This window comes from Microcaecilia unicolor, chromosome 2 (assembly GCF_901765095.1).
Source record: "Microcaecilia unicolor chromosome 2, aMicUni1.1, whole genome shotgun sequence".
NCBI classification, from domain to species: Eukaryota; Metazoa; Chordata; class Amphibia; order Gymnophiona; family Siphonopidae; genus Microcaecilia; species Microcaecilia unicolor.
The window spans coordinates 327,063,488-327,090,107 of NC_044032.1; the positions used below are offsets into that span (position 1 = coordinate 327,063,488).

General features: G+C 44.6%; 1 protein-coding gene across 1 annotated transcript in view; it reads right to left on the bottom strand.

Moving 5' to 3' along the window:
• Nucleotides 1-26,620, bottom strand: part of DNAH6 (dynein axonemal heavy chain 6) — a 2,906,060-nt gene that overhangs the window by 1,936,377 nt on the left and 943,063 nt on the right. The gene's annotated exons all lie outside the window — the stretch shown is intronic.

Genomic DNA, 26,620 nt, shown 5'->3' on the forward strand with positions numbered 1-26,620 from the left:
ATTTTCAGCGATAATGGAAACTGAAGACGCCCATCTCAGAAACAACCAAATGCAAGCCATTTGGTCATGGGAGGAGCCAGCATTCGTAGTGCACTGGTCCCCCTCACATGCCAGGCCACCAACCGGACACCCTATGGGGCACTGCAGTGGACTTCAGAAAAAACTCCCAGGTGCATAGCTCCCTTACCTTGTGTGCTGTGCCCCCCAAACCCCACTCCCCACAACTGTACACCACTACCATAGCCCTTAGGGATGAAGGGGGGCACCTAGATGTGGGTACAGAGGGTTTGTGGTGGGTTTTGGAGGTCTCACATTTACCACCACAAGTATAACAGGTAGGGGGGTGGGCCTGGGTCCACCTGCCTGAAGTGCACTGCAGTACCCACTAAAACTGCTCCTGGGACCTGCATACTGCTGTCATGTTGCTGGGTATGATATTTGAGGCTGGCATAGAGGCTGGATAAATATTAAAAAAAAAAATTTTTTAGGCTTGGAGGGGGTTCGTGACCACTGGGGGAGTAAGGGGAGGTCATCCCCGATTCCCTCCGGTGGCCATCTGGTCAATTCGGGCACCTTTTTTTAGGCTTGGTCTTAAGAAAAAATGGACCAAGTAAAGTCGCCCAAGTGCTCATCAGGGACGCCCTTCTTTTTTCCACTATCGGTCGATGCCCATGTGTTAGACGTGCCCCAGTCCTGCCTTCGCTACACTTCCAACACGCCCCCGTGATCTTTGGTCATCCCCGCAACGGAAAGCAGTTGAGGACGCCCAAAATCGGCTTTTGATTATGCCGATTTGGGCGACCCTGTGAGAAGTACGCCCATCTTGCGATTTGTGTCGAAAGATGGCCGCCCTTCGCTTTGGAAAATAAGCCTGATAGTGTACAACCCTTTTTCCCATAGTTTTAAATTGAAACTTTCTTCTAGAGGCAGAAACTTAACTGTAGCAGCCAAGAGCATTAAAAAAGATAGTAGCAGGGTATATACTGTGTCTTAAAAGAAAGTTACTGGGGGATCACGTGACGCTATGCACAGGAGCAGACGCTAGACGAATTGCTCCTGCCTTCTCCTCAAGAATCGCGTTAAGAAACTCACCCTAAAATCTCCTATTTGATTGTTATCGGCAAGAGGAAGCCATTGGAAACGACAGAGGACCTATTTATTATCGACTTAGAAGCTAATGGCGACTAAATCAACCAGAAAAGAGCAAGATAAGAGTCGACTGGTTGAGGACAAGATGGTGGCGCCGGCGAGCCCAGGAACTTCAGCGGTTGGATCCGCATGGGCCGCCGAGATAGTGGGCGAAGTCACTCAAGCCTTGGAAGCTATTTTAGAGAAAAAACTCAGCTCATTGGACACTAAACTAGAATCGCTACATAGCAGTGTAAATCAAATTCAGCTAGATATGGTGACTTATCAACAGCGAGCCAGTGATACTGAAGATCGCGTTGGTACTTTAGAATCAGAAGTAAATCAGATGAAAAAAACACTCACCTCATATGAAGAAAAACTTGAGGATTTAGAAAACAGATCAAGACGAAATAATCTTCGTATTGTTGGTCTGGCAGAGGGGCAAGGAGATCAAGACTTGAGTAGATACTTGGAAACATGGCTAGCAGAGGAACTTGAACTACCGGAGTCTCTGGGCCCGCTAAAAATTGAAAGAGCCCACCGTTTAGGCCAAAAGCAGACGGCGGAAGGCAGACCACGAGTGGTCATATGCAAAATTCTAAACTTTGCTCATAAAAATGTGATTTTACAGGCCTTAAGAAATGGAAAAGAGCTGCACAGTGGGAATCGCAAAGTATTATGCTTTCAAGATTACTCGGCAGCAGTGGCAGCACAAAGGAAAAAGTTTTCGCCAGTTTGTTTTGAGCTCATCAGCCGGAAAGTTAAATTTGCACTGCTATACCCGGCGAAATTGAGAGTTAATCACCACTCGGGAATAAAACTGTTTGACTCAGTGGAAGAAGCAAAACTTTTTGTACAACAGATGGAAATCGGACAGTAATGCGGCGACATGCTGTGATGCTATAAAATCTGAGACTGAGAATTATTTGCAGGGGATTGACCACGGATAATTGATGCATCAAGGAATCATATAAAGCCTGCATATAGCTCTTGTAAGGAATATGCCGAAAGGAAGAGGGACCCCAGCTACCCACCGGAGAAAAGAGAGCCGGAGGGTAGGAGGGAAGACCCTAGGGATGCTCAGGTTTTGCCCAAAAGGGACATAAAGATGGGAAACTACAACTCCCAGAGGGCCACAGGAGAGCTCCGGGGGAGGAGAAGTAGGGTGCAGAACCAAGGAGCTCCAGAAGAGGGCCGCCAGGGAAAAGGAAAAGCTGATTCTCCCACCTGGTGGAGGAGGTGGTGGAACCGGTGGCAGGAGAAGGAAAAGCAGCCTAGCAGAGTTAATGAAGAAAAGTGTAATCAGCTGGAAAAGGGGTGGGGGGAGGAGAAAATGGACTGGGCTACTGAAGGAGATGGGGAGAATGAACCGGAGGCGATGGAGCAAGAGGAGGCTGAGCTGGTCTTAGACGAACCCATGGAGCTCTTGGCTATGGCTCAGCCAGCACTGGAGGTAGAGGGGAGAGGCCTGGGTCAATGCGGGAGGAGGTCAGGAGAATAGAGACTGACCCAGAGAGTGGGACCCAAGGCTTTGAGCCCGCGCAAAGCCTAGCTCCATTGAACTGTGCTGAGAGAAGCCTGGCTGTAATTGGACTGTGTTAGAAACAGCCTAGCTTCATTGAACTGTGCTGAGAGAAGCCTGGCTGTAATTGGACTGTGTTAGAAACAGCCTGACTTTATTGAGCTGTGCTGAGAGAAGCCTGGCTGTACTTGGACTGTGTTTGAAACAGCCTAGCTTCATTGAACTGTGCTGAGAGAAGCCTGGCTGTAATTGGACTGTGTTAGAAACAGTCTGACTTTATTGAGCTGTGCTGAGAGAAGCCTGGCTGTACTTGGACTGTGTTTGAAACAGCCTAGCTCCATTGAACTGTGCTGAGAGAAGCCTGGCTGTAATTGGACTGTGTTAGAAACAGCCTGACTTTATTGAGCTGTGCTGAGAGAAGCCTGGCTGTACTTGGACTGTGTTTGAAACAGCCTAGCTTCATTGAACTGTGCTGAGAGAAGCCTGGCTGTAATTGGACTGTGTTAGAAACAGCCTGACTTTATTGAGCTGTGCTGAGAGAACCCTGGCTGTAATTGGACTGGGTTTCAAACAGCCGAGGAGCTGTTGAAGAAAAGGGGGTTGGGTTGCAAATCCCAAAAACAGGCCCAAGAAAGAAGAAGAAACACATAAAGAGGAAAACAGAGAGCTCGGTGCTGGTGGTGAGGAGGCTTCACGGACTTAGCCAGTAGGAGCCTTGTTTACACTCTATACGATATGTCCCATTGGGGAAACTACGAGGGAAGAGAGATTCAATACGTGAGACTGTACTAAATAGCTAACGAGAAGATCGCAGAGACCAGGTATATGACATTTACTGATAAGTGATGCTGGAATCTGGACTAATTTAACAAACCTCAATAATTGAAGACGGCATTATTACTCATCAACCTGGTAAAAAAAGACTGAAGTAAAAGCGAACTGTTTACCACTGTTTCATGTATCGTATAATGAGGGGGAGATAACCTACTAGATAGAGACTGATACGAGATAATCAGAAGAGAAAAGATAGATAACTCAATTGATAAGAAAGATTAAACTCGGTTAAGAAATGTGTGATAGAATGGATAAGATAGCATGATGGAAACATAGATTAATATGGTTAGATGAGGAATGAAAATCAGTAATGTTGAAGTATCAACGGGTGAGTAACCAAAAAGAGGACAATTATTATGAGGGGAGGAGGGGTGTCGGAAGTGATCCATTTCCTTAGGGAACAGAAGGGGTAAGGAGGGGGAACTGGGAGGGAACGGGAGGAGGGAGGATATTGGGCTAAGAAAGGGGAGGGGTGGGTGGGGATTAACTCATTTTGTACTAAACGTGCGACTAACGCAACTTGTAGGAGACTGGTACTTGCGAGAGAGAGGCTGGAGGCTGGGCTGGCTTCTCTCAAAAAGAGAAGATGAACCTGAGACAGATTGGCTGGACTCTGGAGGGTAAAAAATTAAGGTAGCCTCATGGAATGTAGGAGGTATACACTCCCCTATTAAGCGCTCCAAGATTTTGCGACAGCTTAAACGTCTTGGAACAGATATAGCGCTGTTACAAGAAACGCACTTCTCAGATGTTGAGCACACCAAACTGGCTAAGTGGTGGGTTGCGGACTGTGTGGCAACGGCGGCCTTAGGCCGAAAAGGGGGGGTGACAATACTTTTTAGAAAAGGAATAGCTGTCCAGGTGCACAAAACGATAAAAGATCCGGAGGGCAGGTTTGTACTCTGCATTGCCACATTAAATAGACAAAAAATAATTTTGGGTAGTATTTATGCTCCTAACACGCTAGATTTAAAATTTTATAAGAGATTGCTTAGGTAGATCACTCAACTAGAGCCATTGCCCATACTGCTGGGAGGCGATTTTAATATGACTTGGGACCCTGTACTGGATAGATCACATCCCCCGGCCGATTTAAGGCGGATTAGCACTAGAGGATTGCCGGATCTATGTACAACACTCGGGCTAATAGATATTTGGAGGACACTGCACCCACTAGACAAAGAATATACACATCAATCTAGAGCACATGGCACCTCTGCCAGAATTGACTATTTGCTAGCTTCCCACACACTATTAACAGATATTACTGAGGCACATATAGATCCTTGTGTTATATTGGATCATTCAGTGATTAGAATGTGCTGGACTGGGGGAGGGGAAGAAGAGAAGTTAAACAGTTGGATGTTTCCGGCATACTTGTTCAGAGACACACGATTTGGGGAATACTTACAAGCTAAATGGACTGAATATAAGTACTTTAACGAGGGCACGGTTGCTAGTTCCACCAACTTCTGGGAAGCTGCGAAAGCAGTATTAAGAAGGGAAATAATAAGCTATGTGGCACAATATAAACGTGCGAGAGACAGGGAAATTGTGCAGCTTGAAAAGCGACTAGTTAAGTTGAATAGACAATATGGTCTAACCCCATGTAATAAGATTAGACAAGAGGTGATGGAATTACAAACAACTTTGAACTCCCTGATACATGATAGAGAACTGAAATCTCAAGCCTATTATCGTTTTCAACTATATAAGCATGGAAATAAAGGAGGCAAATTTCTAGCTAGACTTATAGCATCTAAATATTCATCCAAAAACGTAACAGCTATTAAAAACAAAGAGGGGAATTATCTTCATACTAATAGAGAGATTAGAGCAGCGTTCCAGACATATTATCAAAGCCTTTATAAGGCGTCAGAACAAGAGGGACTTCCGGGCGAGCTATATTTAGATGGGGTTCAGACCCCTAAATTACAAGCTAGGGATAGTACTCAACTGAATGCTAAAATTAGTGTCGATGAGGTGACATGGGTAATAGCTCAAAGCAAAATGGGTAAGGCCCCTGGTCCGGATGGATATAAAGCAGAATTTTATAAGTTGATGGGAGACTCGGTGGTCCCTACATTGGTTAAAGTGTTTAATGAATGGATGGAGAATGGTAGGATGCCAGACCGATTAAATTTGGCTAGGATAGTTGTGTTTCCTAAGCCTAAAAGGGACGAAAAACTGGTAACCTCCTATAGACCTATCTCACTAATTAACCAAGAAGCAAAATTATTTGCAAAAATTCTAGCAAATAGATTGGGGCGAATGCTACCTCACCTTATTCATACAGCTCAGGTAGGATTTGTACAAGGTAGATCTGTTTCCAAAAATTTGAGGAGTATTTTGGCAGCATTGGAAGGATTGGGCCACTCCCATGCACAGGCATTAATGATAAGTTTCGACGCTGAGAAAGCATTTGATAGAGTGGAGTGGCCCTTTCTGTACTCTGTGCTGGAAAGATATGGATTTCAGGGTAGCTTTGTGCAGGCGATCAGGGCATTGTATCACCTACCTAGAGCACAGGTGCTGGTAAATGGAAATATATCGGGGGAGATCCAGATTAGTAGAGGTACTAGACAAGGGTGTCCACTGTCACCTCTACTTTTTGCACTGCAATTAGACCCTTTAATTAGAGACATATATGATTGTGCGGCGATTCCTGGGGTACAACTTAGAAATCAAGAATTTAAACTTGCTGCGTTCGCGGATGACCTATTGATGGTTATTACGAAACCGAAGGAGACCCTGCACAATCTATTAGAGATAATTCAAGAATATGGAGACTACTCGGGCTTTAAATTAAACATAGACAAATCTGAAGCTCTTGAGATAAACCTAGACATTCAATCTAATTGGCCGGAAGGATTTCCTTTGAAACGAACGAGTAAGTCTTTTACATATCTAGGGATTCTGTTACCGGCTAATTTGAAGGAGCTTTATACTTTAAATGTCACAAAACTGTTGGAACAGAAAACTCAACAGTTAGATTCATGGAGCACTCTAACATTATCTTTAATGGGGAGGATTAGTCTTATTAAAATGGTGATTTTGCCAAGATGGCTTTACACATTACAGGTCCTGCCCATAGTGTTATTGCAAAAAGATATCAAACGCTTATATCGATTGATATCCAGATTCTGTTGGGCAAAAAAAACGTGCTAAGATGCAGTTGAAATATATGTTGGGGGGATGGAGGCAAGGGGGCTTGGGAATACCTAATATTAAATTTTACAATATGGCATGTCTCCTGCGCCAGACACGAGATTGGCTATTCCAATCCCAGGAACATACACCTCTAGAGATGGAAGAAGCGCTATATAGCCCATATCATGGGATAACATTAGCACATTTACAGAAAAAGGAGATTCCGCATAGACTTAGGCACAATGTTCTGATTTTATCACTCAGAGCAGCGTGGAGATTCTTAGGGGAACTATTGGGTGGAGATCCAAGAGTAACTGAGTATCTAAACATCAAGGGAAATTCGTCTTTCGTGCCCGGGCTGGAAAATAAAACTTTTGATAGATGGGCACAGGCAGGAGTGACTTGTATAGCAGATGTACTGGGAGAGAGCGGGGACATACTGCCGCTGCCACAACTATTGGCTAAGAGGGAGCAGGTTTGGGGTGATATGTACGCGCATTGTCAACTTAAACATTATGTACAAACATTAGATAAAGCAGCATTGCAGTGTCAATTGGGTAACAAAATCAAAAAATTCTTTGATGAGACATCTGAAAATGCTCCATCCATATCCCAGATACATCGGAAGCTGTGGGAGCTGGCTCCGATGAAGGAGATGACTACGATTAGACAGAGATGGGAAAAGGATATGAGCTGTAATTTGGAATCTTGGGATATTACTGCGCAGATAAAAGATATACCAAGAATAATTGGGGGTGCAGATTACAGGGAATGCGCGTACAGGATAATTCACAGAGCTTACTTTACCCAAGTACAATTATATAAATCAGGGGGTATAGAGACAGCGCTCTGTTTGAAATGTAATAGAGATGATAATACTTTATACCACGCGGTGTGGGGATGTGTAGCACTACAGAGATATTGGAGACAAATAGTTACTTACCTGTCTCATGTTTTGGGTAGTAGAATAGACATGAATCCACGACAGTTGATACTAGATTTGAAAGATGCACCTTTAAGACTCAATGCTGACAAAACATTATTATATCGAAAATTATGTTTGGTAGCGAAGAAATGTATTATGCAATATTGGACCGTAGCCACTTCGCCACCTTATTGGCATTGGCGTAACAGGGTGCACCAATTGTTAGTGTGGGAGGCAAAAGAAGTAAAAGGACAGTACAAAAGGAAAATACGGTTTCTTAAAATATGGGGAAGTTACCTGGAAAAAATGACACAGAGAGGCCGAAGTTTGGTCATCAATACTTTATAAATGAGCCAAGTATCATTATAATATTGGGTTGTGTCAATATGAGTTAATCAAGAGGGTTGGGGGTGGGGGGTTAGTAGGGAATAGTGGGAGGAGGGTGAAGGAGAGGGGATTGAGGAGTAGGATCGATAATTAGATATGGAGCTCTGTATTTAATTGGAGCGGTAAGCTGATCACTTTACATCACAGTAGAATAGTAGTTGATTCACAATTGTACACTTGCCAAATCAAAAGGTTCCGTTGTATCGTTGTAATGTTATGACTTTATTTAACAATTGCTGAAATATAAAGATGCAAGGAGGGGAGGGGGTTGGGAGAAGAGAAAATGGAATAAGTGATTGATGCAGATATTGATGCTGATTTGAATACTGAACCTTGCTGTATGAAGTCTCCAAGTTGCATTGTATTGTGCATTTCGTCAATAAAAAAGTTTAAACATAAAAGAAAGTTACTTTCTGCTCTTTGCCTGGAAGAGGGGTAGTAGGGCTACCAACCTGAATTAGGTGTCAATTAAGGTGTGTAGAAGGTAGAGTAGCTGCAAAGGTTAATAGGGTAATCTGATTACTGCATTAGTTTCAAAGGGTTTGTTTGACGCAGTCTATTTAGAATCAAACCTATAGAGAGAGGAAAGGTCGCAGAAAACTTTCTTTCTGAGAAGCTCTGATGGCCAGATGATAAAAGGCAAACGTGGATGCAAGAGGCCATTAGCGCCCGACTAACGCCCGCATTTGCCTGCACCCTGTGATCTGAGACAGTGAGCATGTGTAACAATGAGCTCGCCAGCTGTGAGTGCAAGTAGCATGCAAATACATGCGAAACAGAAGCCACGATACGAAAGGGCTACCCCTCTACTTCAAGCACTCCACTGGCTCCCAATAAGAGCATGCATAACCTTCAAGCAATGCACCATGGTCTGACTCATAGTCAATGGCGAAGCGCCAGCATACCTCTCAGACATGACCCTCCACTATCCCAGATACTACAAGCTGATCTACAAGTCAGTCCACTCAGTGAACTTCCCTTACCAAAGCGCCAAGCTATGGAATGCCCTTCCCATGTTACTATGGTCCCTAACCTCCCACATCAACTTTCAAAAGCATCTCAAAACCTACCTATTCAAAAAGTTCCTACCAACTGACAACAACACAGAACCACCCTTACTTACACATTCTGCCTAACCTCCCCTCATGACACACCAATAGACCCTCCCTAAACACATGACATGCTGACATGCAATCCCCAAATTCTCCCAAGACATCTACCTTACCCCTATTTTTGCCACACAGACCTCTCCCTAGCCCCACTACACCCCTACTTATAATCTTAAAATGTTCCTCTCTACCTCTACTATCCTAAAATGTACCTCTCTACTAATAAACTGTAAGCGACATTGAACCAAACATGTTTGGAAAATGTGGGATATAAATGCTTTTCTAAATAAATAAATAAGGTCCCAATACTCAGCGAGCAGTGCCCCAAATATTGGCACTGCTCCTGTAGCAAACCCTCTGCCAGCTCAGAGCTAGTGTTAGGGTTTGCAGAGCCCTGGAGAGGAATGGGGAGAACTGTCTAGCATGCATTTGTATGCTTACAGGACCCCCACCCCACTGGACACAAGAGGTTTGAGGTCCGGTGGACCTCCATCCCCATCTGGACACATAAAAGCTGCAGGACTGAAACAGAGTACTGAGAGGACTAATAAGTCGTGCAGCAGAATTTTGAACAGATTGAAGGGGAGAAAGATGGCTTAGTGAGAGACCTGTGAGAAGCAAGTTGCAATAGTCTAAACGAGAGGTGATAAGAGTTGTTAATATATGGGACATGCTGGACATGAACCATAAAGCAGGCTGTACTGCAGCCTGCATAAGTTGTGTGTTGAGATAGGCCTCACTAAAGGTCAAAAGTACAGTCACTGTTAAGCTAGTTAATAGGCGTGACAGCTGTTCTCCTAAAAGCTTGCAACACAAGCTTTTAAGGAAGTGCGTGCAGATTGCTGAGAAACAGAAATATGGTTTTACTGAAAATTGGTTTACAGCTTTGCTGATTTAAGGGGAATTTTTGGGTAGCGGAGCAGGTGATAAGGAATAAAGCAGAACTAGGTTACTGGAAAATTTTATGTTGGAAGTAAGAATGACCTTTATGATAATTATGATAGGCCAAATTACTGTAAAATATATGATTAAGTTTCGGTAAATAAGTGATGATATTATAGAAATTCACTAATGCTGATATTATGAAAATCACTAATTGTACAAGACATATGAGACATCTGTATCTTTGACGAAATAGCATGTGATTAAAAGGGTATAAAACTGACAGCTGTAATCGTTGTTAGTTAGACAAGTAATGTGGAAACGCTCTTTGCAGCCTGGTTTTACCCTCTCATATGAGAATCGCTTATGAATTATTTTGATTGATTTATACTGATTTGCTGTACCATCTAATCTGAAATAATCATATACCAGTGTACCCTTAATTGGTAGGTTTAATAAATTGCTTATTCTCATATTACAATAGCCTTCTGTGTCTGTCTCTCCTTCAGGGGCGTAGCTACGGGTGGGCCTGGGTGGGCAGAGGCCCACCCACTCTCGGCTCAGGCCCACCCACAGTCTTTGTCCCTCCAATCACTGCGGCGCCAGTAGGCTGCACTTTCAATTCAGGCACATGGATGGATACAGCCGGAAGCAAACAGCAATCCTCCACTCTTACATGACTAATTTTTATTGTCTGCAGCCCTGCGGTGCCTCAAACAGAAGTCGGGACTTTTCCTGAAAATGGGAAGACCTGCTGTCCTACTCCAGTATGCGCTGCTGCTGCGGCGGCAATAATACCTCTCTGCCTCTTCAGTCTCATCGCAGCTGCTGTTGTACTGCTCTGCAGCTCTCTCTGTCTGGGCGATCACCCATCTATCCTCTACAGAGTATTTCCTGTTTATGTCCTTTTTTTAACAGCCTAACGGCTAATGTATTTGAAAAAACAAACAAAAGATACGAACAAATATGTGAATCAGTTGGTCTACAGAAATCTCCGTCTCCTTTTGCTTGGTCAGGTCTAATGACCTGAAAGTGTCCGAAGACAAAACAATGGCGAAAAGGCTTTTGCATTTGCAGAGATTTTCTGGTTCCAGGCAAACTCGCACCGTTACAGATGCCTCCCAGCTGGCCATGCAGTCCTCCCTGAAAGTGTAAAATTTCTAACCCTCAAATCTCTGAGGAACTCACACAGGTCAGTGACAAAAGTCTTCCAAAACTTTGCGGCTCATCATTAAAGCTGTTAAGGGACTAGTAAAGTGGTAATGAAGCCATTAGCAGATGCTTGCAAGACAAACCAGCCCTTTGGCCGCTTTTTTTGTGATGTCGTTGAAAATAAGCCATAAATATCCTGTTTTCAAAGTCTTCTTCCCATGTCTAAAAACAGTAATGGGGAATCTAATAATAAAAACTTTAAAAGTTCCTAATGTGCCTTTAAGAAAATACAATTGCAACCTGAATTAGAACAATGCAAATCCCAGAGCACCAAAATCTTTATTTTAGTGCAAGAATCTAATTCCTCAGGGGTTCTTTATCTTAATTTAGTTTCTCCTATTTATCTGCATTGCCGTTTGGAAATGCTGGGGCAGGATGACACCTAATATTGAACATCAAATATCATAGCAAAACCTTCAGAGAAACATATAACTTTCATTTTTCATTAGACAATTAGATTTTGTTTCTTAAACATTTTCTTTTTAAATATATAAAAACTACAGTTTCCCTGTCTGTCCATTTGTAAAAGAGAAATAAAAGTTAATAAGTAGTTTGTAGAAGAACACAGGTGATACCGCTTACTTGGATTGAGTAAAGTCTGCGTTTAGCTCTGGAAAAGAACTTTTTGTTTTTTTATACATTGAAAATGTCATATTGAGGCTTAAAGACACTGTGGTTTTGTTGTTGTTTTTCTGGACTTCTTTCGTGCACGCCTTCAAGATAAATTCTGATGTCAGAAAAACGCTTAAATATTTTTAATGGACCCCACCCTTGCGAATTTTGTTTTAATTTCTGAATTTTCCCGCCTCAGTCTCATGTGGCACCTGCCATGCCCCCCTCCCCATGCCTCTGCGGCACACACAACAGAATCTGCCGTGGCTCTTCTTCCAGGCCGGGTCTCCTCTGCAGTACCGTGCTGTAATTGCACCACTCACTGTGCCTGTGCCAGCACTGAGCTCCTTTAGAACCCGAACTACCTCAGCTGGAGAAGTTGGATTGGGCCATCAGTGAGGCCCCAGGCCTCAGTTAACACTGCACCATAGGCGCCCGGTATAAGAGGCTTGGGGAGGCTAAGCCTCCCCTGCTGCAGCAGGATGGATCAGCTGTATCTCCCGGGAGTCCCGCTGCTCTGGGGGGGTTTAAATTGTTGATTTACCTCCATCCTCGCAGCAGCAGCTGCAATGAAATCCCGTCTCTAGCCTTGTGTAACCAGTTGTAGAAATTGGTTTATGGTTTAATTTGTTTACCTTACTGCTGGGAGAGGAAGGAGGGTTGGCTGGAGGTGTCCTGGGTTGCCAGGGAGATATTTAACGAGGATGACTTCCTACATGAGAAGTTCATACCAAAGAGACTTGCACTGACACCTGAGATTTTAAAAGTGCTAAAAATAAGTTTTAAAAGTATTTGTATTAAATCTAATTGCAGAATTTAGGTGCTAGGAAGTGGGATTGGTATGCTATGACCTCAGGTTTGCTCAAGCCATATGCAAATTAGTCTGTTTTTGGGAGGTTCTCATTTGCATATTTATGGGTAAACATTGTTGGAAATGTTTACAGCCTTAATGTTATGGCATGGCTCTGATCAAAAATGTGAAGTTTGATCCAAAAACGAAGGGTTTATCTAGTGTTTTTGACTAAAACTTCCCATTAGAGTGTCTGTATGTTAATCTGCATTCAAATAGAGCTCTCTGATTGGATGAGCAGCTCCTGTTAGAAATCTGCCCGGGAACAGAGAGAAGAGAGCAACTGAAGATTTGGACTGAGAGGACATGCAGCTTTGACCTCCATGTGTAAGGATTGATAGAAAGAACTGAAATTATAAAAGAGTGCCTGATTATGTGGCAAATGAGAAAATATGAGTGAAAAGCGATTGGTGGAAATTTACAAGTTTGAGGTTTCTCTATTGAGAAAAGGATCTGAATATTTCACTTATAAGCCTTCCCTTCGTTCCCGTCAGTGTCCTGCCTTCTTCTGATGTCATTTCCTCTTTCCGCGAAGGCGGGACACTGACGGAAATGAAGGGAAGGCTTACAAGGCTAGAGACGGGCTTTCACTGCGGCTGCTGTGACGGAGGCAGGGGAGCGAGGAGAATTGTTGAGGGTGGGTATGGATGGCTAGAGGGGGGCAGGGGAGCGAAGAGAAACGCTGGGTGGGTGTGGATGGCTGGAGGGGGGCAGGGGAGAGGCAAGAATCGCTGGGTGGGTGTGGATAGCTGGAGGGGGCAGGGGAGAGGAGAGAATTGCTGGGTGGGTATGGATAGCTGGAGGGGGGCAGGGGAGAGGAGAGAATCACTGGGTGGGTGTGGATGGCTGGAGGGGGGGCAGGAGAGAGAAGAGTTGCTGGACATGGATGGAGGAGAGGGAAGGAAGAGAGAAGAAATGATGGACATGGATGGAGGGGAGGGAAGAGTGAGGAAGGAGATGAGATGAGGGAAAAGGAAGAGAGAAAAACTGCACATGGCTGAAGAAAATAGGCAGAAGCTGGATCCACTGGACAGTCAAGTCTGCGGAGGACCCAGCTTTTACTTACGGATGTAGAACAAGAAATGAAGAAGAAAGGCGGAAAATAAAGAAATAAATGGCAAGGAAGCCCTGGAAACGGAGTTAAGAGGACAGATAGCAGCAGAATCGGATACTGGGTCAGCATGATCAGAAAAACAAAGTCACCAGAGAACAAAGGTAGAAAAGATCATTTTATTTTCATTATAGTGTTTGGAATATGTCCACTTTGAGAATCAGGTGCTCAACATTAAAAGTTTATATTAATTTACTTATTTATGGCATTTTATCCCACATTAAACATGAATTAGGGTGTTTTGTGGTTCTACATGAGAATTGTGATGATATGATCCCTTATTTCATATTGTTGACGGTCTGCATTTTCTGTATGGGTGGTATATTGGTGGATTAGGTTCTGCCCAGTGTAATATTTATGGTACAGTAAGGTTCTGAGTGTGTTTTTGCACAAAGTTGTGCATAGTGTTTTGCAGTTGAGCGATTGTGGTTAGTATATGCTTTGAGCAACTGTAATGGTATCAGTTTATTATTGAAATATGTAGCATGATATTTTGCTGGATCATATATAACAATATAAAAATACAGCTTTGAGATCAGCTAGCCTGAATTTCATCTCCCCTTCCCCTTTTCCTGGGGACTTCTGATAGCAGGACTAGTTAATTACAAATTTCTCTGGGTGGACCGGTGCATGCAGAGGTGGGCAGGAAAAAAAAGTCTTTTTTTTATTTAATTCCATAGGGGGTGGGAAGGGAGTAGGACAGGGCTGATGCTAGGCTACAGGGAGGAGTGGGGTGGAAGATAGACCTGATGTTTAGCTATGGGATGGATATATAGTGCCCACCCATATTAGCTCTAGGCCCAGCCAAAATATTAGGTCTGGCTACGCCACTGACACTCAGAACCTTACTGTACCATAAATATTACACTGGGCAGAACCTACTACACCATTAGGGGCTTATAGCCCATTTAGTTATGTTTAAACAAAAGAGATCTGCATTAAAAAAATATCTATTTTTATTTTGACCTATAAAACCACCTGTCCCTGAAACATGCCTAAAAACTTATTTATTACATTTGTACCCTGCTCTTTCCCACATACAGCAGGTCCAGTGCGGCTTGCATAGTAAAAGAAAGCATCTTACATGGTAGAGGATAAAGTAAAACAAGGAAATGTAGGAAAAGTATTATCTCTGTATCAATGCCAGGACTGGTCACAGATGCATCACACAGCCTTCACTCACCAGAGGAAAGGAAACTAACTTTGCACAGTGTAGCCTCAACTGATACGCTCAGACTTCGCACCTTGAAATGCATTAAGCGAGTCCAGACATTCAAGGGTGAAAACCTAGGGCTGTGAGTCTGCCAAGGTTGAGCGAGGGCAGGTGAGTGCTGGAAAACATGCCTTTCCTGTTCTTACTATATGTTATTAAAAGGAACTGGAGACTAGGGGCAGCAACACTTTGTGGGTGAAACAGTAATCTTCCCACAGTCACTCAAGGAAAGAGATGCTGCTAGGTCACCACTGCAAGAAGCCTTTGGTCACCATACAGAGCATCAATCTTACCAAATTCACCAAACTAAGCACTCACTCCACCCTTTCAGGGTCAGCCCTGCTACTGGACAAAGTAGGAATCCGCCTAGAGTGGCAGAATTGGACTGGTGGCATGGCTCAGGCATGCATAGAACTTTTTTTTGGTATAGAGCAACATTTATGCCCTGCAGCATCCTAACCCTTCTGAAAAAAAATCTGCACTGAATAAGACAGGCAACAATGGGCCTCAGCATGGGACTGTGCTCAAACCTCCACACTGCATGGACGTTCATTTAATTGAGCAGTAACAGATTAGGAAAGGGGATATTGTAGGGGTATTTCCCTGTGATCTAGCCTAAGTTGGTCTTGACCTATACAAGCCTATGACATCTTGGTATAATAAGATGGCTGCTGCAACATCTCTGTGTCAGCAAGATCCAGCTTCAGCTTATGGAAAATCACTGACAGGCTTGCTGAAGCCAAGGACATTCTGTGTTCCAACCATCCCCCTTCTATCTCTGAGACGCTGGGAAGGGAGTCATATTCATGGCACCAGAAGTTACCATCTCCAAGGCCACAAAACAAAGAACTCTTCTTACCCATGCACTGTACTGTATGAGGAGAGAATTGGTCCAGGCTATCACCCGGGAGAGACGTCTGGAAGAACGCGGGGAGAGTGTGAGAAGAAAGTTAGTCGGAGACCCTCGGAGGAGGAGAACCTGTGAAGGACCTGAAAAATCCAGCAAGGCTCGGGGTGAGCTAGAGACTGTATGATACCAACCTTGTGACCTGCATAACTGGTGCAAATACCTATGGCAGAGATATTGGCTCTGATAACCAAAGGAGAGACGGGAACCTGCTTGTTTGCTGAGAAAGACCTGCACTACATAAGACACAGACAGCTGAGATAGCGTCTGGGGAGATTCTGCTCCGGTCTTATCTGAAGCCGTCATCAGGACGGCATGGTAAGATCACAGTGATGTATTTCCAAGTCTGGGGTTAGGCAGTGGTTTTAGCTAAGTACGACTGGTTTATGTCAGCTCTTGGTCAGGGACAGCTGCTAATGTGTATTTTGCATAAGATGTGATAAGTTTTCATAAGGATCATTAGGATATCATTTGTACTGTTCTAATCATTACTGTACGTAGTCTCAGGATAATCAGAGTGTAGTTAGACAATATATTTTGTTAGTGTGCATATCAATAAGAGATATTATATTGCATATAAGCTATTGCAGAGTGTCTATTTTTCTACCTGTAATAAATAATAACAATTATCATCTGTGACGTGGCTTTGGTTCTTTGGCGAAGAACAAAACACTGGCAGGGTGCCAGCACAAGGTTCCTTTATAATAATATTTCCCCTAGACTGAGTGGAAACCTTGTAATAAGTATTATCAGGGAATAATTATTGTCCTAAATACTTATTTTCATCCTACAAATGGGAGCTTGCGTTCCGGGAATGTCATTCAGTTGATAACAGTTTATACCCGTAGGTTTGTTCTCTGTTTCAAAATGAAATCCTAAGCTGCACAAGTCTGAGCTTTGTTTTTACATTCTCTTACTGTGTGTTCACTGAAGACTTTTGAAGCTTATCTGGTAGTCGTAAATCTGTTGCTTTTGACAGATTTATGACCTGGCAGTGAACCAGGTTTTTTTTTTTTGTTTGTACTAGCTGTGTTAATTGCTAGCTGTTTTTTTTTTTCTTTCTTTCACTTTCCTGTCCGTACAGTGTCAGTATGGCGGCACCTAGCCATAGGCTCTCACCTCTGGAAGTAGCAGTGTTTGATGCAATGGTGGCAGGGGGCCAGTCTAAAACACTTACGGAGGGCTCTCTAAAGTCTATGTTGTCCTTATTTCACAAAGAAGACGCACAAAGTTTCAAAGCATATGAGGTAGTCTTGAACCAAATCTGTTCCAGCATTAGTGGAGCTCTCATGCACCCTGCTGGCCAAAATGGAAAGTGCAAGTTGTAATCGCTCTACATTGCAAAACGAAATTCAGCAGTTGCAGACTGAAGTTGACGCCCTAAAGAAAGAGAGACTTGATTTACAATTGGCTCTTGAGAGCAAAACTTCACAGGCAACTGGTGAAGGGGGGGTGACTGAGAATTCCCATGATCATGGTATATGCGCCGAATGTGTTGGTCTTCATGACAAATGTGCTACTTTAGAGAAAGACAGATTGCATTGGGAACAGACTGCCCAATCTTTACAGACTGATTTGAGGCTGAAAAATGATTCCCTCTCTGCTAAATCATATCAATTAGAGGAGGTGATGCGAACTTTAAGTTTGCGAACGAAAGAAGTAAATCACACTCACTCCTGGCAACAGGAGGAGAGAGAAATGCATCAGGATATGATTTCTGCTTTGCGTAGGGAGTTACAACATGAGAAAGGGAGTCATAGCTTTGCTCAGCAGGCTTGGCATAAAGGCGAAGGAGAACTAGCGGAGACCTGGGAGAAAAATAATACCCTGTCAATGCAGTTATCTCAGGCTTTGCAGGAGAAAGAGATGTGTATAAAAGCACTCAATCAGCATAAAGGAGACCTAGAGATGTTGCGGAAGGAGGTATGTGACTTGGTGGATGAGGCTACTGCTACAACCATGGAGTTGCAGGATAGGGATGACGTGAGATCACACAGCCCTGTGCTAGAACAATTTTGCCTGCCTGAATGGATCCCTTGTAATGAATTACAGCAGGAGTCTAATCCTTTTCAGTTGACAGCGCCTCCCCGGTACAGTACTCTTGGTCCACAGATCTTTGACAGCATGCCGGAGCACAGGCTCCGCCCAGTCCGGCCACGGAACACTGTATCCCCCGATGAGGACACTGACACTAGTAATCAGACACTCCCACCAGTCAGGTCCCGGAATGCTATGCCCACTGATGAGAGTCATGGTACAATTGCTCCTATGCTCCTCCCAGGAAGGGCACAGCACAATGCACTTCCTGATGAGGTCACTGGTACCATTGGGCCTATGCTCCGCCCAAGAAGGGCACAGCTTTCTGTCCGGCCTGATGATGTCACCAGGAACAGTGGGCCTGTGCCACACCCAAGAAGGTCACAGCCCTCTGCACTACCTGATGACATCAACAGTACACCCGCACCACCATTTTCGTCCCCTACTGGTGAGCAGCGGTATTCCACCCAGACACTTAAAAATAACACTTTGTCTAGGGAACAACACTCCCAAACAATGAAGACTATTCACACTATGATCAAACCTTTTAAGGAGTCTTCTAAGGTATCAATACATGCTCATTTGCGGTCAGTCCATGAAATCTTTAAGACTTTACAGGTCACTGCAGAGTCAGATAAACTGGCTTTACTTAAGTGGATGTTTGACGCAGAATGTCAGGTGTACTTGGAGGCTATAATGGAAGACAGCCCAGACCTGTTTACTGTGGAACAGGCTTTGAAGAAGCGATATGGTCTGTTTGCAGATGACACGGAAGCAAAACGGGCGGCCTATAATATGCTCTGTGGTCCCAAGGAGAGTCCGTGTGAGTGGGCCTTTCGCTTGAAGTAAGCCTTTTTCCAGGGGCAGGCCATACCAGACGCAAAGGATCTTGAATTTGGTGAATTCAGAAATCTTTTTCTGAAAGGGCTGCCTGAACGAGTGAGATTTCACTTGACGGGACAACAGAAAGAACCTTATTCCAAGCTTCTGAAACAGGCAGATGAGGTTTTTCATACGTGTCGCACCCGGCCCACGATGGAGGCACCCAAACCCGCATCAAAGCATCGCAGCCCGGGGGCTCAACCCAGTGTTTGTGCAGTCACCTCCACCCTTGCACTGGAAAACAAGGTGTCAAGTCCATCGACACCATCACAGCCTAGCAATACCCAACCTCGCCAGCCAGGTGGCACCGCGCAACCTGCTGTGCTTGAAGGACAACAACAAGACCCGAATAAGAAGCATTTTAACAAAAGGCAGCGGCCTCAGGATAAGATCAGAAAGCAACAAGCACAGATTGAGCAATTGTTGGCGCAACTGCAACGAACAAATTCTGAAACCGCACCTCAGCCATCCTCTTCACAAAACAGAGGAGGCAACTTTTTGAAGAAGCCTTTCGGGCCTATCACGACTGGGCCTAGTGTCAACTCCATTGAGGTGGAGCCTCTGTCCATGCCTGAGGACGACCAGGCATGACTAGGCTTGGATCCACCTACACCACCATCCATGCCCACAGTGCAGGTGGAAGCTGTGTCAGCTGTCAATGATGAGTCTCCTGTGACCCAGGCTGATGTCCACCCTTCAAACCCGGAAGGGCCTCTATTATGTGACTCGATTAAGGAAACCAGGTACTTTATGGGTCAACTTACTCCTAAAGGTTACAGATATACCGTGGAGCTGTTGATTCAACAGACATTTTCCTGTCAGGGTCTGCTGGATACAGCCTCAGAGGTGACTTTGATTACCCAAGGCCTGTTTCAGAAACTTGAGGCATCTCTAGGGGGGGGGGCAGGATGTGCTGAGTGTCACTCCATGCGATTTATCCCTAATGGCCTATGGCAACCAGAGCATCGGTACTGTGGGACAGGTTTGGCTTTCCTTACAGCTCGGTGAGATGAGTATCAAACACCCTGTCATCATTACCACCAGTGCTGGCGAAGAATTCTTAATTGGCAATGATCTGTTAAAAAGATTGCGGCCTGATTTGGATTATCACCATGAAGTCATCTGGGCTCAAGTCACAGGTCCCCTTCCATATCGGAAGGTACGGCATATGAGCAGAGTCGGTGGTTCCAGCTCTGTGGGGCTTAGGGATTCTCCATGTCGAATTAATTTCCAGAAGACCCTCTCACCTGGGAGATCCAGTTGAGTGGTGTACCAGGGGGGGAAGTCTAGAATGCTGAAGTAATCCAAGTCCAGACAGATCGGATAGCTGACATCGTCATCCATGATGACAAGTTGGAGATTGTTTTGAATAACCCGCCTACGACGAATGACACTCCAGATGATGCTACAGACATACCTCAAGAGATCATGGCATCCTCTTCCAGTCATGAGACACCACATCCTCGCCGGTTGACTGACATCCAGCAAAAGGATGATGCTTTCACCATTCCTGTTCAGATAGCTGACATCCAAACACTTCAGTCCCCTTTGCTGTTGCCTAGCGATGTCTCCTTCATCAGTGACACTCTGTTCTCCCGTCTGCGCAAGTCTGTGCAACTTCACTTCAGTAAGTGTTCTTCCACTACGGTGCAGGTACCTGGACAAGGTGCCAAGACACTCATGGGAATGTACAGTCTCCCTTTGACCATGGGACAGAAGACGTTCACCCACCACTTCTCAATTGTGAAAGGCCTACAACAGCCCTTATGCCTGGGCTCCGATTGCCTTGTGCGACTGGGAGTTTATGTGGATCTGGTGAACCTTGTCTTATGGAGTAGACTTGATGGCAGCCCCATGGAATCCGAGGTAACGCCTGTTAGCCTGAAGTCTGGACAGACCATACACGGGGTCTGTGAAGTAGTCTGTGATAAAGATGTGATCATTCCGGCAAGAGTGAGGGATTTTTCCATCAAGCTCCGTCTTGCTCAGGGACAGCGTCTGTTGGACAAAGTGGTGTACTTCAACCCTAATGCTCATTTTCGTGACCTAGGGTTGTCCTTAGGTGTTCTGCCATGTTTGGAGGTATCTGATGCTCCTTTCCACTTGTTGGTCACCAATCCGCAATCAGATGAAGTTGTTGTGTCTAAAGGAGACCCTTTTGGATTTCTGGTGGGAGATTTTTTTCCTGATGTCGAGGTAAGTTTGCCTATTATTGGCAAGCTGCCTTCCACTTGGAACACCTGCCGGGGGGGGGGGGGGGGGGGGAGACTGAGAGTCTGTTTACCTCTCCCCTCTCCCAGAGGCCTCATATCTCTGGAGTTCATGTGGCCATATGACGCAATGGATTCACAGGTGCAGTTGGAAGATGACTTCTTGATTATGTCCAGAAGGATGTCTCTACCCCAGAGAGCTAGAGTGGTGAATTCTGTCGAAACCTCATCTCTGCAGGTGGACATTGAAGATCAAGTGGAAATTCCATCCAACCAACCTTTCTCAGAGTTTGATGCTATGGTGAAAGATCAAGTGGAACAGGCTGATGCTTGTACTACTGACACAGAGAAGATGCAGTTGACTGAGTTGCTGTACAAATACAAGGAACTTTTTGCTGTAGACTCATATGACTGTGGCCTTACAGACCTGCACGTCATCAGAGTGCCTACAGAACCAACTAGTAAGCCTGTCTTTGTGCGCCAGTATAAGATTCCATTGGCTTCCTATGAATCTGTGCAAGAGATTCTCAATACCTTGGAGGCCAGGGGCATCATTAGGCAATGCAACAGCATATACAACTCCCCTCTGTGGCCCATCTTGAAAAAGAACAACAGCTGGAGAATTGCTCTGGACTACCGTCAGCTGAGTAAGCGAGTACCGTTGTCCAGGTGGCCAATAGCTCCACTGGATCAGAGTCTTGCTACTATCAAGGGGGCTAAGTATTTCACCAGCTTAGACTTGGCATCAGGGTTTTGGACCGTACCTGTACATCCACATGATCAGTATAAACTGGCTTTCACCTTTGGGAAGAAACAGTACACGTGGAACAGAACTCCCTTTTGTTTTCTCAATTCACCGGCGGAATTCAACATTTTCCTACACAAAGCACTTCCAGATGCTGAAGCTCGAGGAACTGTAGTCTATGTGGATGATATTCTGATCAAAAGCCCTACCTTTCAACAACATTTGTCAGAGATTGAGCACGTTTTCAGACAGTTGACAAATGCTGGAGCTAAATTGACATTGGCCAAAGGACAATGGTGCAAGAAATCTCTGAATTACCTAGGGTATGAAATTTCTGCTGAGGGTCTGCGACCTCAGAAGAAGCGAGTTCAGGCCTTACAACAGCTGAAACAACCCACCAATCTCACAGAACTTCATTCCTTTCTGGGAATATGCAATTATTCCAGACAGTTCATAAATGAGTATGCGGAGATCACCCGACCATTGGTCAAGTTATTGAAGAAGGATGTACCATGGACTTGGGGTCCACAGCAGGAGTCTGCTATGCAGGAGCTGAAGAAGCAGCTCAGCTACTTTCCATGCCTCGCGTACCCTGAGGGGGGTCGTGAGTTCTATGTTGACCTGGGATACTCCAATCACTCTATGAGTGCTGTCTTGTATCAGAAATATGATTCTGATAAGCGGGTTGTGGCCTATGCCAGTAAAGGCCTATCCGAAGTGGAAAAGAAGTATTCAGGCTGTGAGAAATCCTTATTGACCACAGTGTGGGCTCTGCAACATTTCTGGAGTTACATCCAAGGGGAGAAGCTAATCGTGGAAACTTGTCATCAAATCGTTAGTTTCCTGGGTAGCGACCGAATCAAATCTGGTCAGGTGTCCAACAGCAGAATAGTCTCCTGGACACTGGCTCTTCAAGGATGGCCTCTAGAGGTAAGGTATGCTCAAAAACATCACAATGTAGTAGCCCAAGGTATGGCTGACCTGCATGACTGTGCAGGACATGATTCCTTTGCAGGTAATCCTGAAACAGATATCCCACCACCAGAGGTAGAACCTCATCGACACCATCTGTATGATGAGAAGATTTGTACTACCATGTCCAAAGTCTATGTGGACGGTTGTGCCTACCGCCGTGACACAGACCATGAGTTGGTTGCAGGTGTGGGAGTGGTATGGAATCCAACCGTTCCTGAAGAGACTTTGAAGCACAGCTTGGGTTCACAGACAAATCAGTACGCTGAGATTGTAGCAGCTTTGGTGGCGGTACAGTCTGCCGTTCAGAGAGGAATTAGGGAACTAGTCATCTGTACAGACTCCGATTATGTGAGACAGAACTTTGTCTCTCATCTACCCAACTGGAAGCAGAACAACATGCTAAACTCGAAAGGAAAACCGGTACATCATGGAAGTTTGATTCTGGCCTTAGATCGCCTGGTATGGGACCATGACATGACCATCTATTGGAAGAAGGTTAAGGGTCATGCCAAGGTTGATAGTCCTGACAAGATAGGGAACGACTTAGCAGACCAACTCGCCAAGGAAGGTGCACTCACAGGAGAATTATGGCAGTTCTCAGAGTCTGAGACATTGGCAGTTCATGCTGTCACTCGACGGCAAACAAAACAGTTGAATGAGACTCCCGTGTTCCAGTGGTGCAGTGAAGTCCCATCATTTGATCTTGTAACGGCTCAGAAATCGGATCCAGTGGTTGGACGATTTCATCCAGAAGCCGCAAGAATATCCATTGACGGAAGAGGAGTGTCAATCTGAAGAACTGAGGATACTCTATACATCCAGGGAGAAGTTCAAGATCCGACAGGACCTGCTTATTCGGACGAGTAAGCATGGCATTGAGCAATGGGTTGTGCCTCAGACATATCGTGGCATCATGTTGCAACATGCTCATGATGAACCATGTGCAGGACATACTAGAGGAGAAGGCATCACCTATGAGACCTTGAAGCAAGTGGCTTATTGGCCCCATATGCGTCAGGATGTGAAGCAGTACACCCGAGGTTGTCTGACCTGTTGTCGTTTCCAGCCATCTTCTCCATCGCATCGAGCATCCCTCAGGAAGAAGGGTATTGCTATGCCCTGGTCAGATATCCAGATTGGTTGGGTTGGACCTGTGGTTCGATCCACTCGAGGCAACAAGTATATGCTTACTGTCACCTGCATGTTCACCAAGTGGGTGGAGTGCCTACCTGCACCCAATTGCACCGCCGAGACTACGGCTACCTTACTACTGAATCATGTGTTCAGCCGGTGGGGTTTGCCCATGCGAGTGGACTCAGACCAAGGATCTCAGTTTACCGCAGAAGTGATCCAACACATGTGGAAGATGCTAGGCGTGAAGAGTTAACTACACATTGCCTACCGACCTCAGTCCTCAGGACAAGTGGAAAGAGCTAATCGTACCATCGTCACCATTCTGAAGAAGTATGTATCCTCATCAGGTAAGGATTGGGACATGAAGTTACCTTTGGTCCTCATGGCCATACGTGCCACACCCCATCGGTCTACAGGCGTGTCACCTTTTGAGATGATGACAGGTAGGGAAATGATGTTACCAATTCATTTGCTTTACAGGACTAATGATGTGAACTTGTCCAGTGCTACTTCCTCTGATGAGTATGTCACCCATTTGCGGCAGCATTTGCAAAGTGCCTTTGCCTTTGCCCAAAAGAACTTGGAAAGTAGTGCTAGATGTAGGAAAGCCTACTATGATCAAGGGACTACCTCCAAAGAATACCAAATTAGCGACAAGGTATTTTATTTCAATTTTGCCAGAAACAAGGTAAAAGAAAAGAAGTTTCTGCCCAGTTGGCATGGTCCGTTCCCTATAGTGGAAAAAGCTTCACCTGTGGCTTACCAAATTTGCCTCAGAAAAAATTCTCAAGGTGAAGATAACCTTAAATGGGTCCACATCAATCAGCTGAGACCATGTCATCCCAGTCATTTGGTTCCAGATACATGCATTGTTGAAATGACATAAACTAACCATGAAGCAGAATAGCTTCGTCTTCTTTTGTTTTTCAGCTACAGAAAGAAAAAAACAAAATCTTGAAGATTCGGTGCAGTTCCCAAACAGATTGATCCTGTTCCTGTTCCTGTTCCTGATGTCGTTCTTCAAGATGTTCCTGACTCCCTGCTTCCTAATCCATTGGTGGTTTTCAACATTCCTTTCCCTTGTTCCTCATGATTTCCATTGTTTAGTCATGACTGTTGGAGTTTTTCGTTGACCAAGAATCATACTTGTTGGGGGGGGGGGGGGGGGGAATTTGTTTGGTTTTATTTTATTTCAACCGATCCAGTGTTCCTGAAAGTGAAGTTTTGGATGTGTTTGTTTGTTTTTGGGACATTTCATTGACTTTCTTTTTGAACTGTGTCCAATGCTTATGTTTGAAGACTTTCTTCATCATCACCATTACATGGACCATTTTGTTCCTGTTTGATGTCTGCTTGATGTGAGAAGTTGTCCATTTACACCTCATCATTCATCACGGTCCACCCTATTGACTATGGTTTGGACATTATGTTGTTTTACAGTCTAAAGACTCTCATACCATTGATTTTGTTAGACTTTGTGGAGGTCAACCATGAGTAACTCTCCACTATGCAACAGTTTTAGTCTACTATCATATTAAGGACTAATTTGCTGATGCTTTTGCCATGCATTTTATAATAGTATGATAATTGATTGTTGATTATATTTTCATGTGTTAGGACATAACTAGGCTAACACCCTATGATTTGTTCCTGTATTGATGATCTGCTATTTTAGCATTTGAATTTACGTGTGAACATAAAGCCATGATTCATGAAGTGCATTAATAGAGTGTTAGTATGGAGTTACAGACATTTACAGTTCTTGTTTTATTTGGTCCTGACCATGAGTCTTGATGTCAACCCGTCTAGTTGTATTGCTAGTTAGGTTGGAGAAGGCATTTACTCCGTTGTAGTAAATTCCATCTCCAAGGGGGGGAATCTGTAGGAGTATTTCCCTGTGATCTAGCCTAAGCTGGTCTTGGCCTATACAAGCCTATGACATCTTGGTATAATAAGATGGCTGCTGCAACATCTCTGTGTCAGCAAGATCCAGCTTCAGCTTGTGGAAAATCACTGACAGGCTTGCTGAAGCCAAGGACATTCTGTGTTCCAACCATCCCCCTTCTATCTCTGAGACGCTGGGAAGGGATTCATACTCATGGCACCAGAAGTTACCATCTCCAAGGCCACAAAACAAAGAACTCTTCTTACCCATGCACTGTACTGTATGAGGAGAGAATTGGTCCAGGCTATCACCCGGGAGAGACGTCTGGAAGAACGCGGGGAGAGTGTGAGAAGAAAGTTAGTCGGAGACCCTCGGAGGAGGAGAACCTGTGAAGGACCTGAAAAATCCAGCAAGGCTCGGGGTGAGCTAGAGACTGTATGATACCAACCTTGTGACCTGCATAACTGGTGCAAATACCTATGGCAGAGATATTGGCTCTGATAACCAAAGGAGAGACGGGAACCTGCTTGTTTGCTGAGAAAGACCTGCACTACATAAGACACAGACAGCTGAGATAGCGTCTGGGGAGATTCTGCTCCGGTCTTATCTGAAGCCGTCATCAGGACGGCGTGGTAAGATCACAGTGATGTATTTCCAAGTCTGGGGTTAGGCAGTGGTTTTAGCTAAGTACGACTGGTTTATGTCAGCTCTTGGTCAGGGACAGCTGCTAATGTGTATTTTGCATAAGATGTGATAAGTTTTCATAAGGATCATTAAGATATCATTTGTACTGTTCTAATCATTACTGTACGTAGTCTCAGGAAAATCAGAGTGTAGTTAGACAATATATTTTGTTAGTGTGCATATCAATAAGAGATATTATATTGCATATAAGCTATTGCAGAGTGTC